A 13,677-nucleotide genomic window follows, 5' to 3' on the forward strand; every position below is an offset into this window, starting at 1 on the left:
AAATGTTAATGTACAAGGAACCATACTGGATATTTCTGACATGCTGGAGTAGGAGGAAGGGGAAGGAGGGAAAGAAGATGCAGAATAAAAAGAGACACTAAAGTTGCTGTCTACAGTTCATTTTCTAACAGTAGGTGGCAAATGAAAACATACCTAAAAGTAAAATATATAGTATATTATAAATTAAAGGTATAGAAATAAAACAGGACAGAATTAGGGCTATGGATCATATTTCAAAATAGGCTGGAGTCATCATTTTTTCCTCAAAATTAAAATCTCACAGAAGATGAGATCACTATTTTTTCTGAACAACATCTAGCAGAATGTCTTAACATCAAGTTATCCTAAAATACTTAAGTTAATTTGTTCAGAGAATTACTGTTAACCTTTGAGAAGGAAAGCTGACCCATGAGGTAAGGAGAGCAAAGCCCCAGACAATCCCACAGGTACCTTTGGAGGTGTAATAGCCATCTACAGGTGTTCTGATTTGTAGAAGTGGAAAAGTCCTTTATTCCTTAACACACGATGAGTCATAGGAAGAGGGCACAGTTTTGGTGAGGCAGCTTCTTTGTGCTAAGGAACACTCCTAAAGTAGGACATAGCTGTCAGCCCTCAGAATCCGAGATTCCAGTCCATTACAAAAGTAGCTATTTAGGGGACACCAGGTGTCCTGGCTGGCACGCAAGAACATTGAATGTTGAGAAGAGAGAATGCAGCTACTTATTCATTTTCTGTGCAAATCCCTCTTCTTTGGGTATAGGTACAAAGACAATATGGAACATGACAGTAGCACTAAGCCTTACCCTCTTCTTCTGAGCCCAGACAGACATCCAACTCCTTGATGATTTGGACTGGTCTTGAGGTATTTCTTCTCAACCTACCCTACAACTTGGATCTGAAAATTTCTCACTCTCCCCTATACATACTAGTCATCCATGCAGTACTGACATTGCCCTAGTCTACAGCAAGGTCTCTTTTTTAGTGCTGTAAAAAGACTATTTGGGCTGAATACTTTCAAACAAATGACATTTATTTTGACTCACTGCTTTGGAAGTAATATTCAAGTTTAAGCATCCACATCTGCTGAGTGTATCATTCATTGGTCAATACAGTTGGAAGGTTTCTTGGGTCCCGCCTGGCCTGTGGTTCCACAGCTGCTTATAAAATAATTACTCAGAGGCTTATATTAATTAACAATTGCATGGCATATGGCAGGCCTCTTGCTAGCTAGCTCTTATAACTTAAATTAACCCATTTTTATTAATCTATGTTTTGCCATGTGTTCTGTGGCTTACCAGTCTGCTGGCATGTTGTTCCTTGGGCGGCAGGCTGGCGTCTCTCTGCCTCTCCTCTGTGAAGCAGGAAACTGAAGGACCATCTTGCCTTGTTTTGGCAAAATTTAATGGTCATTTTTCCATGGATCCTGTATGTCCAGTCTATACAACATTTTGTCAATTATTCCAGGCAAGAACAGTTTCTTGCCCAAATGGCTAGTTCTGCCAAGAAGAAGATAAACTCCATATGGAGTGTCTTTGATGCCCATCCTCCTCTCTAAATTGGTGCTGCCAAGAACAGACATGTCTCACTGTCCAGAAAGTCTAAGTTCTTAAAACATTTTAAATGCCATATTCTGTAGGTCTTTGAAGTGTTTGAAGATTACCTACCTAATTGAAATATATCTATGTATACCTAGAAAACTTAACTAACATGACTGTAAGTGTAGTTATCATAGATAACTAATTATTAATCTGTATTTCTCAACTATACACTACAATTTCAAATGAGTTTCATAAACATAATACCTTAAACAAGAGTAGAAACATACATACAGTATAACAAAATTAACTTTAAATTTGTATCAACAAACTAAAATCTATAGCAACGTAAAATATTTATCCTATATTTCTTTCTTTTTTTTTTTTTTTTTAAAGATTTATTTACTATGTTACAGTGTATAGCCTGCACGGCCAGAAGAGGGCGCCAGATCTCATTACAGATGGTTCGAGCCACCATGTGGTTGCTGGGAATCGAACTCAGGACCTCTGGAAGAGCAGCCAGTGCTCTTAACTGTTGAGCCATCTCTCCAGCCCTATCCTATATTTCTATATCACATCCTCCCCTTTTTTAAGAAAGAGATTTCATTTATAATCAATCTCCTTTAAATAAAAATAAACATTCATAAACAATATTTTGGGAATTTGGGCATAGCTTCTCTTACTACTTCCTGCTGGTTAGGCACACTGCAATCTTATAAAGATCCTGAGAAAATTAAGAATTATGGTCAAGTCCTCTCTGGAATAGTCGTGAGGCTGCATTGTCTGAGCCATTGAAACCATTGTGGATGTTGGATCATCTGAGTCATGGTGTCATCAGAGACCTTTAAGGGGGTCTTGGCTAATCAAACCATATGAGCCTAGAAGCAATCCATAGGTTCTCATCTTCTGTGGAAACAAAAGCAGAACCTCTTTTCCAAAACAACATATCTTTAGATACAAATTTTGAAGTCAAGATACCTTTAAAATACATATATTGGTTTAACTCAGCAGCCTTTACAATCAAATGTCTTTCTCCCGTTAAAAATCCCAAAGACAGTATAATCCAGACTTTCTGTGTGATTTCCATCTTTATGTGGCTTAACTTTTATATTACTTTTACTGTCTCTTTAAAAGACTTTATTTTTTAAAACTGTTTCTTTACATAACTGTCTATCCTCCTTCCGACTACAGGTCAAAATATGGTGAATGGAAATTACTGAATGAGAGTATTGGAAGGGCAGAAGAGTCCAGTAATGTTACATTCTAATGTAGTTCCATGAAACCAAATTCACTCTCAAGGGGCAGGTATAAATCACTTCTCAAGAAGTTCTATGACCTAATTTTGCTCACTAGTCCTTCATCTTAACCATGACAGATCCCAAGCTTCCAGAACATTAGCGTATGGATGGCAAGCCTATATTCAGACCATTACAGTCTCCTTACATCATTTCTTTTGACATATGGACATCCAGGATCTGCATCATTCTAGCTTAACAATCCCAGAATAAGAGAATATAGAGTTTGGAAAAGTAAAATTCTCAGTAGTCATTTTATCACCTTTTCTACTTTGAGTCAATGCTTCTTTCTGGGTTGATGACATCCTTATGCTGGCCAAAACCATCAGCTTCTGGCTGGTATGTTTCAAGGCCCTCCCTGTGTGATTCCAGCTTTCAACTGGAGGAATGATCCAGCTTATCTATGAGGCAATTTTGATTGTCAGGATCAATTATCTCCTTGACTCTTCATTATTTTTTGACCTTGGTCCTTGATGGCTAAGAAAAGACTCCCCAGGCAAGTGTAATTTGCTAAAAAGTGCTATAGTTACAACAAAATTTGAAAAGTGGAAGGAAAATGTTTTCATTTTATTTGACAGCTCTGGACACCTCCTAAATTAAAGGTGGTTTGTACTTAGATAGCCACATCTAATTGCTTTGTAATTATATCTCATACACTAAAAGTAAATTAGTAGACATAGTTGGTCTCTGGAGCTCCCATTTTTTTGTGGGTTTTGGCTCAGAGCTGAAGGCTAAAAATTATTCTCTGTTATCCTACTGGTCAATGAATTTACAAACTGGGAAAACTGTTACTAATATCATTAATGCCACAGTTCTCCCTATGCCTCCAGTTCCTTTCTCCCTGCTTTCTGAATAAGTTCTTTCTAACAAGGGGAATTCAGATTTCCCATGAGTTCTAAAGCCTCCCTAATTATGCTTCACTGTACATTGCTCTTGTAATAACATGCTTTTACTGAACCTGATTTTCCAAACTGTTCAACAGCACCTCATCATGTGCATAATTGCAAAGGTTGTAATATCAACACATTTCCAGAGAGCTTTTCTCCTTCTTGTTAGTACATGGTGGGCAAGTAGATAGATGAGTCCCAGCAGCACCAACTCCACTGTACCAAGGCCACTTCTTAGTGCAGTCAAGAGTTTCATCATGCAAATGAAGTGAAAAAGACTGAGGTCATGAGAATATCCTAATGTCAAGCCCCGTACACTTTTCTATTAATTTCCTTTGCATCCCTGCCGCAGAAGCCTGCCACTGTATCTTAAACTGTGCCCTTCAAATTGAGAATCTTTTTATTTGTTCTTAAAATGGGACTTCCCAGGACTGTGTCTAATTTATAGTTAATAGTATAACAACTTCTTCTGGGAGTTTCATTATGTACCTGGTAACTGACTATGTATAGATGGACCATGACTTTACATGAAAAGCACATTTCCTCCACAAAGAAAGTTGTACTTCAGTATCCACAGAGGTAAACATCTAAAAACATAGCCCTTACCTGGGTTATGAAATAGCATGATAGCTTGCGTTTAGCTTAAAGTGTTGAAGATAGTTTTTGCTTGAACAGGGTGTCCCTGTGTAAAAACAGCAAAGCTGATGCCAATGATTTCCACCATGCACACTCTTATTTGTTATGTATGGGAAACATTTCTTTAAAATTCTTAAAATGCTATTATTTTAAATACATGTTCTTTGAGGGACATCCTAAAAACTAGTTCAAAGTTTTGAGACTCTATGAGAAGTCACTTTAAATCATACTAATATCTTAAGAAAGGTTGTATAATCACATACTTGATTTGATATTTACCCTGACACCATGCTTTTGGACTGCACTCTGGTCTTGATTTTTTACCCCAGTACTTTTCTTTCTTTTTGAAAGTTTTCTCCTAGAGGAGACTAGAGATAAGAAACAATCTTATTCTGAAACACAGCAAAGCCTGACCCATTTTTATTTGTTCTCACTCAGATAAAATTGGACAATTTTGTCTCTGTCTTCTATTTGTCTTCACTGTATGACAATATCCAGCTAAAAGAAACTGTCATTTCCAATATATACACAAAAGAGTCATTAGCCAGATAACTAGTTCATTAGGTAATTTCTACTTCCTGTGGATAAAAGATTCCTCAGCCTTTCAAACATTACATATTCAACATCTCCTATGTTCCAGACTTTAATAACATTTTAGGCTGCTTTAAGCCTTAAGTAATAGTCTGTGAGGCTTTCTGGTCCTAGTAAGACCTTAATTCCAGGCAACACAATTCTGTTAGTATTTAACAAATCCATCTAAAATCTACTCACATAAAACAACATTCAGCTTTCTTCGCTCATAATCTTGTTTGATTATAATTCTTGGAATGACTCAAATGAGTAAATCTTATGGGAACCCTTGGTTGTAATCAATATTAGCCAGAGCTCCAGGCATGGGAACATCTACTAGGCTCTATGTCTACAACTCACTCTCATGGCTAGCATTCTAGGAATTCATCTCATTATCATCTAAGATCAACAGTCAGTGATCTCTATGCATAGCTTAGTTCCTCATGTCATTGCAGCTTCTAATACTTGTACTTTTACATGACAACTCAGGACCCTGTGTTGGAGAGTCCTCATGAACAAGATGGAAATTGTTTTCACCTTTTCTGACATAGTTTAGAAGTACTATAGCATCTTTTTTCTTATACTCTATTGTCAACATAGTTATGAATCCACCCCTATGACAGTGCCAGACCCATAGAAAACACCCCATAGATACTTATTGAAGTAGTGAATTTGGGTAGGAAAAAAAGGAACTATATGGGTAATACTAAAACTATGAAGCACTGAATGATATTTCTGCCTCTGAGAAGACAGATCATACCACTGTTTTCTGACTCGGGCAACCTTAGATGAATTAAGCATGTGTTTGTCTGAAAGTTAACAGGCCAAACCTGGTGTTTTGTTTGTACTTTTTAAATGGTATGCTCAAGGGATAGCCTTCCATTTGTGGTGGTATTGTGTTCCCCAAAATATTGTGCACCCTAATAAACTTACCTGGGGTCAGAGACAGAACAGCTATTAGCTACAAAGGCTAGAAAATGGTGGCACTCACACCTTTAATCCTAGCACTCCAGAGGTAGAAATCCCTCTGGATCTCTGTGAATTCAAGGCCACATTGGAAACGGCCAGGCATGGTGACACAGGCCTTTAATCCCAGAAAGCGAGCCTTTAATCCCAGGGAGTGGTTGTAGAAAGCAGAAAGATATATAAGGTGTGAGGACCAGAAACTAGCAGCATTTGGCTGGTTAAGCTTTCAGGCTTCTAGCAGCACAGTTCAGCTGAGAGCTATTTGGATATGAGGACACAGAGGTTTCCAGTCTGAGGAAACAAGACCAGCTGAGAAGTTGACCAGGTGAGTTAGTTGTGGCTTGTTCTGTCTCTCTGACCATCCAGCATTAAACCCCAGTAACTGGCCCCAGGTTTGATTTTATTAATAAGACTCTCTAAGATTCCTGCTACATCCATTGTTAGATACTTTGTTTATATTAAAAATAACAGGTTCCTAAACTAAAATACATGGTGTTATGATAACCTTGTAGAAACCTCATGATAAGCAAATGATTTTAAAGCATCAAGGATGAATCTGTAGGAACCAGCATCAACCACAAATATCCAGCTGGATGTATTTCTTTATTCTGTGTTGAGTATAAAAATGATTTCATTTTCTGATGTGAAGAACTATAGGAATATTTTATTCTGGGACTAATTGCTTATACTTTAAGCTAGGATACATTTCATTAAATGTACATTAAAATTATCATTTAAAAATCATAAGCTGGACAAATGCTTGTAAAAAATATTTTATTATTGTTCCTTAACTTTCCTATCCAACCAGTTACCATATTTCTAAGTGGAAATATCTACTGAGAAGCGTCTGGCTTCATGTTTAACCTTCTGAAACAAAAACTTTCTGTAGTGCATGTATAGTGAAGCCAAGAAGTCCATCTGCCAGGAAGAATTTCATCCTTTAAATACCTTGTTATGGCAGCAAACACAACACAATGAGATTTGTTTAGAATGTCACTCTTCCATCTCTGGGCTAAAAGGATTAGGTCTAAATTGAACATCATTACAAAAGACCATGCATGAAAATGTTTGCTTTTTTGTCCTTAAGTACTTGATGCTATTTAAACACCCCCTCCATTACTTGCACTAACGAAATTCATTCAAGGAGTCATAAACAGTAGCTTTTTAAAGCATTTTAGTTTTGTGACTATTAAACACACACACACACACACACACACACACACACACAAAGCAGCATGAAGTTTAGAAAGAATTGTTTGTTGAATATACCAGGGATTGAGGAAAGGTGGTTGAAAACGTGAATTTCAGGGTGAGTGAAAACCTAGTTTCCGCCTCTCTGGTGAATAACTGTGACCTTTGGAAATTTACTTCACCTCTCTATGGCATGCTTTCTTCACTTGTTCATTTGCAGCAAGGAATAAAAATATTGACCACCGAGGGTTGTTTCCAGGGTTCAGCAAGACAATTCCTGCAGTTCAGCTGTCAGTTCTTGAGTAGAGTAAATGCAGTTGAGATGAGAGGGAACACACGTTTTTTCTTTTTTTTTTTTTTTTTTGGTCTTTTGAGACAGGGTTTCTCTGTGTAGCTTTGTGCCTTTCCTGGAACTCACTTTGTAGTCCAGGCTGGCCTCGAACTCACAGAGATCCACCTGCCTCTCCCTCCCAAGTGCTGGGATTAAGGGCATGCGCCACCACCACCTGGCCGGAACACACATTTTTAATGGGTTCTGTGTGTTGTGTGGGAGAGAGAGGGGAAATGAAGGAGAGAATTTTTCTGAGCATATAGAGAATATTATTGGAATTGAAGTATGGATGTGATGGTTACTCACTGATTTATTAATGATAGACCTTGACTTTAGAGATTCAAAGCAGGATGAAGCAGGAGTGCAGTGAAAGAAGGTATGTGCAGATATTTATCATTTTAAGAAATTTGTATCTCTGGCATACAGAACACAGCAACACAGCAGAAAGTCAGAAATATGCTTTCCCCTCTGGTCCCATTTCAAACAGTGTGTGTGTGTGTGTGTGTGTGTGTGTGTGTGTGTGTGTGTGTGTGTGTATGTGTGTGTGTGTTTGTGTGTGTGTGTGTGTGTCCCAGAAGACAACCGTGAGTGTTGTTCCTCTTCAGGTTCTAGCTACCCTGCTTTGTGAGACAAGTGTTCCGCTGGCCTGGAGATCACTCAATTGGGCCAGGTTGGCTGGTTACTGTGCTCCAGGAATCTGTCTGCATTTCCCCAGATCTGTGGTTACAGGAGTGCTATCATGCCTAGCTTTGTTACATGGATTCTCGGGATCAAACCTTGGCTGTCTGAGTTACCCTATTAGGTACTCTCTAACACTTTTATGCATCTGATGGCATTTGTAGGAAAGATATCTGATTATTGCACATGCCTGAAGGTTCAATACTCTCACCATTACTAAGTAGAACATTTATTTCTATTACTAAAGGCTAATTTCTATGATAGTTTTGTTCAAGGAACAATAACAATAGAGTTTAGTTGTGTCTGTAAAGAGATGGGGAATAAATGACAAATTTCTGTAATCTTTTAGAAACTTTCACAAAGATTTTTTTTTTTTTTTTTTTTTTTTTTTGGTTTTTCGAGACAGGGTTTCTCTGTGTAGCTTTGCGCCTTTCCTGGAACTCACTTGGTAGTCCAGGCTGGCCTCGAACTCACAGCGATCCACCTGGCTGTGCCTCCCGAGTGCTGGGATTAAAGGCGTGCGCCACCACCGCCCAGCAAAGATTGGTTTTTATTTCACCTTAATTCTGTTGTATTTAAAAACAATTCCTTTAACACTATGCACATTGCTGTTTAAAATATCACTTATGAAATCTATGTACCTTGATAAATGCTTCCTGTATTTCATCCCCCAAGGTTAATATGACACAATTATTAGCTTTCAATGGAGTTAAACAATAACTCCCCAAGCTTACCTCTGTGAAGACTAGAAAACAATATGCCTGGAAGCATTATAGCACTAAATAGGGTTCCCTCACTTTGACCTTTCCCTAGAAGGACAAACAGGGATTTAAAAAAATCCAATAATGCTGTGCTTTTATTTCTAGTACTGAGTAATTACTCCTTCTGCCTACACTTAGCATATGATACTTGGTAGTCTTATTGTAGTTTGGGGGCTAGGATATAAGCCAAGGCCTCACATATCCTAGTCAAGTGCTCTTCCACTGAGCTACACGTCATGTCATGCTTTGTATTTCTAAATCTGTGCAGCAACAGCTACAGAAGCCAGGCACCATTCTATATGGGAGGGACACACCACTGTATAAGAAAGATCAACATCCCTCCATCTGAATCTCACAGTATAGTAGGGGAAACAGAAAAGTGAGCAATGTCAATATAGAGGTCATTAATAAATGACAGAAAGAATTAGGAGGAAAGGAAAACAGTATCAGTGGGAGTGGGCAGAAGTTGAATTTTTGGGGCCACCTCCCAAAGGTTTTGAAAAAGTAGTTATTAAAAGTTATGGAGAGTGTAGGAAGTGGAAGCCATTGTGCTAGAGGGACAATCAACAGACCAAGTAAGGTCAGCAAGTGAAGCCAAGTGAGGAATGGGGAATGGTAAGAGTGGCTTCCTGTTGGTCTGCTGCAATGACTCAGGCTTTAATGCCACACTTTAAATGGTACTTCAGATACAAAATCAGAAGTCACTGCAGTTATATTTCCACTGTTTGTCTCCACTCTACTCCATTCTGTTATCTGGCTCAAATTAGCTGGACTGCACTTTCCCATTTCATCCTTTTGGCCATCTTCCTCTCTTTGAAATCCTATAACTGTCCCCTCTTACACAAGTTGAGACTCCTGCCTACCTGTATTTTCCTGAATCTCTAGCTCTCAAGTGCTGTACTACAAGACATCAGTGCCAGGCTCAACTGAAATGTAGATTTCTTAGTTTTGCTGAGGATATTCAGTTAATTTCTTTCAGATTGGAGCCCAAGAATTTACATGTTTAAAAAGTTTCCCTAGTCATCTCTCTCTCTCTCTCTCTCTCTCTCTCTCTCTCTCTCTCTCTCTCTCTCTCTCTCTCTGTAGTTTGAAGATTAGAATCTTAGAAAGTAGAAATAGCTTACTTCTAATGAAAAACTAAACTGTTTCTTAACTTCAGGGGTTTTTTTGCTTCCAAAAGAACTTGAAAATATTTGGTTTTCACACTACAACCTTCTGTTTTAGAACAAATGTACTCAGTGTTTATAAAATATTTTATTGTGTGAAGTATTTGATCATTAAACTCTCCACAGGAATCAAATTGCAGCCTTTCTCAGTTTATATGGCATGAATCTGTTGTAGAATAGAATATTTGTTTAACTATGTAAAGATGTGTTGGTTTTGTTTATGCTGCATTTGTTTAACTATGTTAAGATATGTTGGTATTTCACCTTGCCTGCCTAAGGCACCTGATTGGTCTAATAAAAAGCTGAATGGCCAATAGCCAGACAGTGGAAGGATAGGTGGGGCTGTCAGGCAGAAAAAATAAGTAGTAGGAGGAATCTAGGCTTGACAGAGAATGAGGGAGAAAGAAAGGGAGATGCCCAGGGATAGCCAGACAGGCAGCTGCCAGACAGACAGACATGAAGGAATCAGGAAAGTAGGACATACAGAAGGAAATAAAGGTAAAAAACCAGGAGGCAAAATGGAAATGAAAAGAAACAGATTAAATTAAGTTATTAGCTAGTGGGACAAGCATAAGATAAGGCCAAACATTCATAACTAATATTGTCTTCATGTCATGATTTGGAGGCTGGAGGTCCAAGAAAGCCTACTAGATGTATCTGAATACCTCATTTATGAATTATGAAAGAATTATTTGTGGCAACTCTATAACAGTATTGATTTTGATTTTGTCTGTATGCTAATGTCTTCATACAAACTTATTTTTGCAACATTTTAACTGAATTATAGGTAAAGGTGCCCCAAAGTTGCACTATATCCTATTTATCATGTTAGTTTTTCCTGCTGTTCAGTTAGACTTTCTGGACTACTCAGGGTTGTGGTTATGAGAAGACTGATGGGACTGTGATGGTACTCATGATCAGGAGCAGCTTCCCAACAGCTCATGGAACCCTATATACACATCACACCCAACCCTCTGGAAGACACCAGGTTACCAAGTTGTCTTGCTAGAGGGTATCTGTTACAACTTACAGACTTCAGCATCTTTACACAAAACTTGTCCTCTTGGATTATTTTCTCCTTTACAGATTTCACTGTTTAATTTCCCCTGCCATAATGTTCTACTTTAAGATACTGGGACAAATTAACACTATCCACAATAATGAACAAGGGACCACTGCCCTGTGCCAAGTCAATAAACATGGAGCCAAATCCCTCCCGACCAGATAGGTTTATTTAACCTGTTTCTAATGAATCTGAATTATTTCCAAGCAGGGACAGGGTGTAAAATTTTGACTGAGGCAGTTACATCATGGATTGGACTAGAAGCTTGGAACTAAGATTAAAGCCCACGTCTAAAATGGGGAAGATATGAGTGAGCATAATGATCCTATGAAAACTGGCTTTTATGAAATTACTCTTAAATGCTAGGTTTTGTTGATTCTGTTTAAATATATTCAATGCAGAAGTAAATGGCCGTACATTTTAAGAATATCCGAAGTAAAGTTATGAGCCTTGTAATAAATTTATTATGATTATTCAGCAAGTTCAGGAGTACTAATAACAGCACTACATTAATTATATACCTTAACTTTGAACACTTATTATCATCTGCTGGACATTATTCTAAGAAGCTTTACACATGTAGCCTTAGTCAACTCTCACAATACTCCTATGATGTAAATATTATTAACTTCACTTGGCAGATAAGAGACCTGGACACAAAATGTTTAACAAATCTGCCCGAGGTCATAGAGCCAGTGAAGAGTCAGTAGTAAGATTGAGGAAACACTTGTAAAATTATCCCAGCCAGATCTACCCATGGAAAGTGTACACAGCTGTCGAGAGTCTGAGTTGAAGGTGCCAGACGGTCTACTCAAATACATCACCTTCACCAGCTTACAACACTGCCTGAAGTTCCCACTAACCAAGAGAGTTCTTTGTGCTGAGACACTGCCTAGGCTACGTTCTAAAAAGTACACCCAAGAGGAATTGCCTGTCAAGACTAGGAAGACAAGGTTGACATCTTTGAGAGAAATTCACGTTATAAAGGAAAATACTGAAAAGAGCTGATGAAGGTAAAAAACACACTTCTACTCAATCCTAGCAAAAGTGAGGGGCAATGAAGGAAAAAAACCACCAGATTTGACTTTGCTTAGATATAGAAATTGTCCTTATTGTCTGTTCATTTTTTAAGTATAATTTAACTAGATAATTAAATCTTTTAACATGACAACTAGGAGAGATTTAGTGGCTAGAAAAAAAAAACATGTCTAATTTATATCTTCTGTATACATTTTGTAAGTCAAAGTCCTGCTGTGGACCCTTATTGACATATGAAATTTCTAATATATGTGTGTGACTACAAGACATCTGAAGAACATCTCGTAAGATTCTCACAAGTATCTGAATTCTCCAAAATTGTCAGATTAGAGTAAGACTGTTCTCAGCTGTACTATCAGCTAAACTGGTGTCTGTTGGAGCTAAGCCATCTTTAAAAGCTAAGAGAATATGACACATGATAGTTCGGCCTGTGTATCCTAATGAACATCAGGATGACATTCATGTTGGTATTTTAGAAAGCAAAATGAAAATAATGAAGGCCAGGATATCACACGCAGACCTCTGGTTTGCTACAATTGCTCATTGCCTTTTCATTGTTTAGATAACATGTAACATTCAGGATTAGGACTTCGACTAAATAATATGTATCAACAAAGTGAGTTGGGTATGTCCATAGATGATCTTAGGAAAGAGGCTACTAGAATGGCGAGTCTTCTAATTAAAAATGCTTTCCAAGTGAACAGACTGCTCAGACTTGAGCTATTACCGGGCTCTTTTCAGTTCTTAAAACATTTTCTTCACTCTGTGTGTAACAACAAATGTGGGCCAATTGCTGTGAGTTAATTGAAAAGGATTGTTTTCTAGTTGCCAAGAAACGGTGCTTTCTTACATTATGCAGGCCATTATGTGCACAGATCGAGCTTCCTGATTTTTTCTTTTAGAGTTTGAGAATATAGGCTGCTGTGATTCAGCTGTCCCTTGAGGAGAGCAGCACAGATCAGGGAGGCTTACGAGGGTCTTGTTCCATTTCAATTCTCCAGGTAAGATCTGGGTGTAAAGAGCTACCTTCTTTCTTCGCTCAACTTTTCTTAAGCTACTTAAATGCTTTTATATTCAGCAAACAGGCAATTCTAAAATAATGTGCTTAGTTTGGGAAATACTTGTGAAATCATGCTAAATTGATCTTCCTTTTTTAATATACTTGAATATTCTGAGAAAAAGTTAAGATAATATCATTGAGATTCTCTCTAAAGTGTGATTCCTCTTTGTTTCAGAGTAGAAAATACATGCAAAGCAAAAGGTTCTGAGTGTGGATAGGATTGAAATAATATTATTGCTATGGAAGAAAATATCATCATTTCTACCTGTAGAAAAGACATCAAATTTTATTTGACTGGTTCTAACTATGAAATGAGCTTTATATTTTATGAACTTCAAAAAGACATGTTGATCTTCTACATGAATATAACTGGTATATAATGTCTTCTTCTTACACATACAAAACAATCTGCAGAATTTTCCACTTTCTCCTCTCTGGGAAGGAGTTGTCAAGGTAAGAGGTGGTGGCTGTGGCTTGCTCTTTTGTCTCTCTTGCCTTTC

The 13,677-nt window shown here is 37.8% G+C and overlaps 1 protein-coding gene and 1 long non-coding RNA gene across 15 annotated transcripts in view; one reads left to right on the forward strand and one right to left on the reverse strand.

The window, feature by feature from the left end:
* LOC128102443 (uncharacterized) overlaps window positions 1–13,677 on the reverse strand; it is a 140,128-nt gene that overhangs the window by 78,025 nt on the left and 48,426 nt on the right. For 9 of the 14 annotated variants that reach the window (XR_008215407.1, XR_008215406.1, XR_008215411.1 and 6 more), the window contains one exon: window positions 451–4,399. The exons of 3 other annotated variants lie outside the window; for them this stretch is intronic. This is a non-coding gene — a long non-coding RNA (uncharacterized LOC128102443). The remainder of the gene's footprint in view (window positions 1–450; window positions 4,400–13,677) is intronic. 2 more of the 14 variants (XR_008215401.1, XR_008215402.1) reach the window with 2 other exon arrangements.
* Window positions 13,029–13,677, forward strand: part of Itprid2 (ITPR interacting domain containing 2) — an 86,420-nt gene continuing 85,771 nt past the window's right edge. Inside the window, exon 1 of the mRNA XM_052726208.1 lies at window positions 13,029–13,118. The gene's annotated coding sequence lies outside the window, so the exon portion shown is untranslated. The remainder of the gene's footprint in view (window positions 13,119–13,677) is intronic.

The sequence above is a fragment of the Peromyscus californicus genome, unplaced genomic scaffold, assembly GCF_007827085.1.
Source record: "Peromyscus californicus insignis strain IS unplaced genomic scaffold, ASM782708v3 Scaffold_7__1_contigs__length_154581171, whole genome shotgun sequence".
NCBI classification, from domain to species: domain Eukaryota; kingdom Metazoa; phylum Chordata; class Mammalia; order Rodentia; family Cricetidae; genus Peromyscus; species Peromyscus californicus.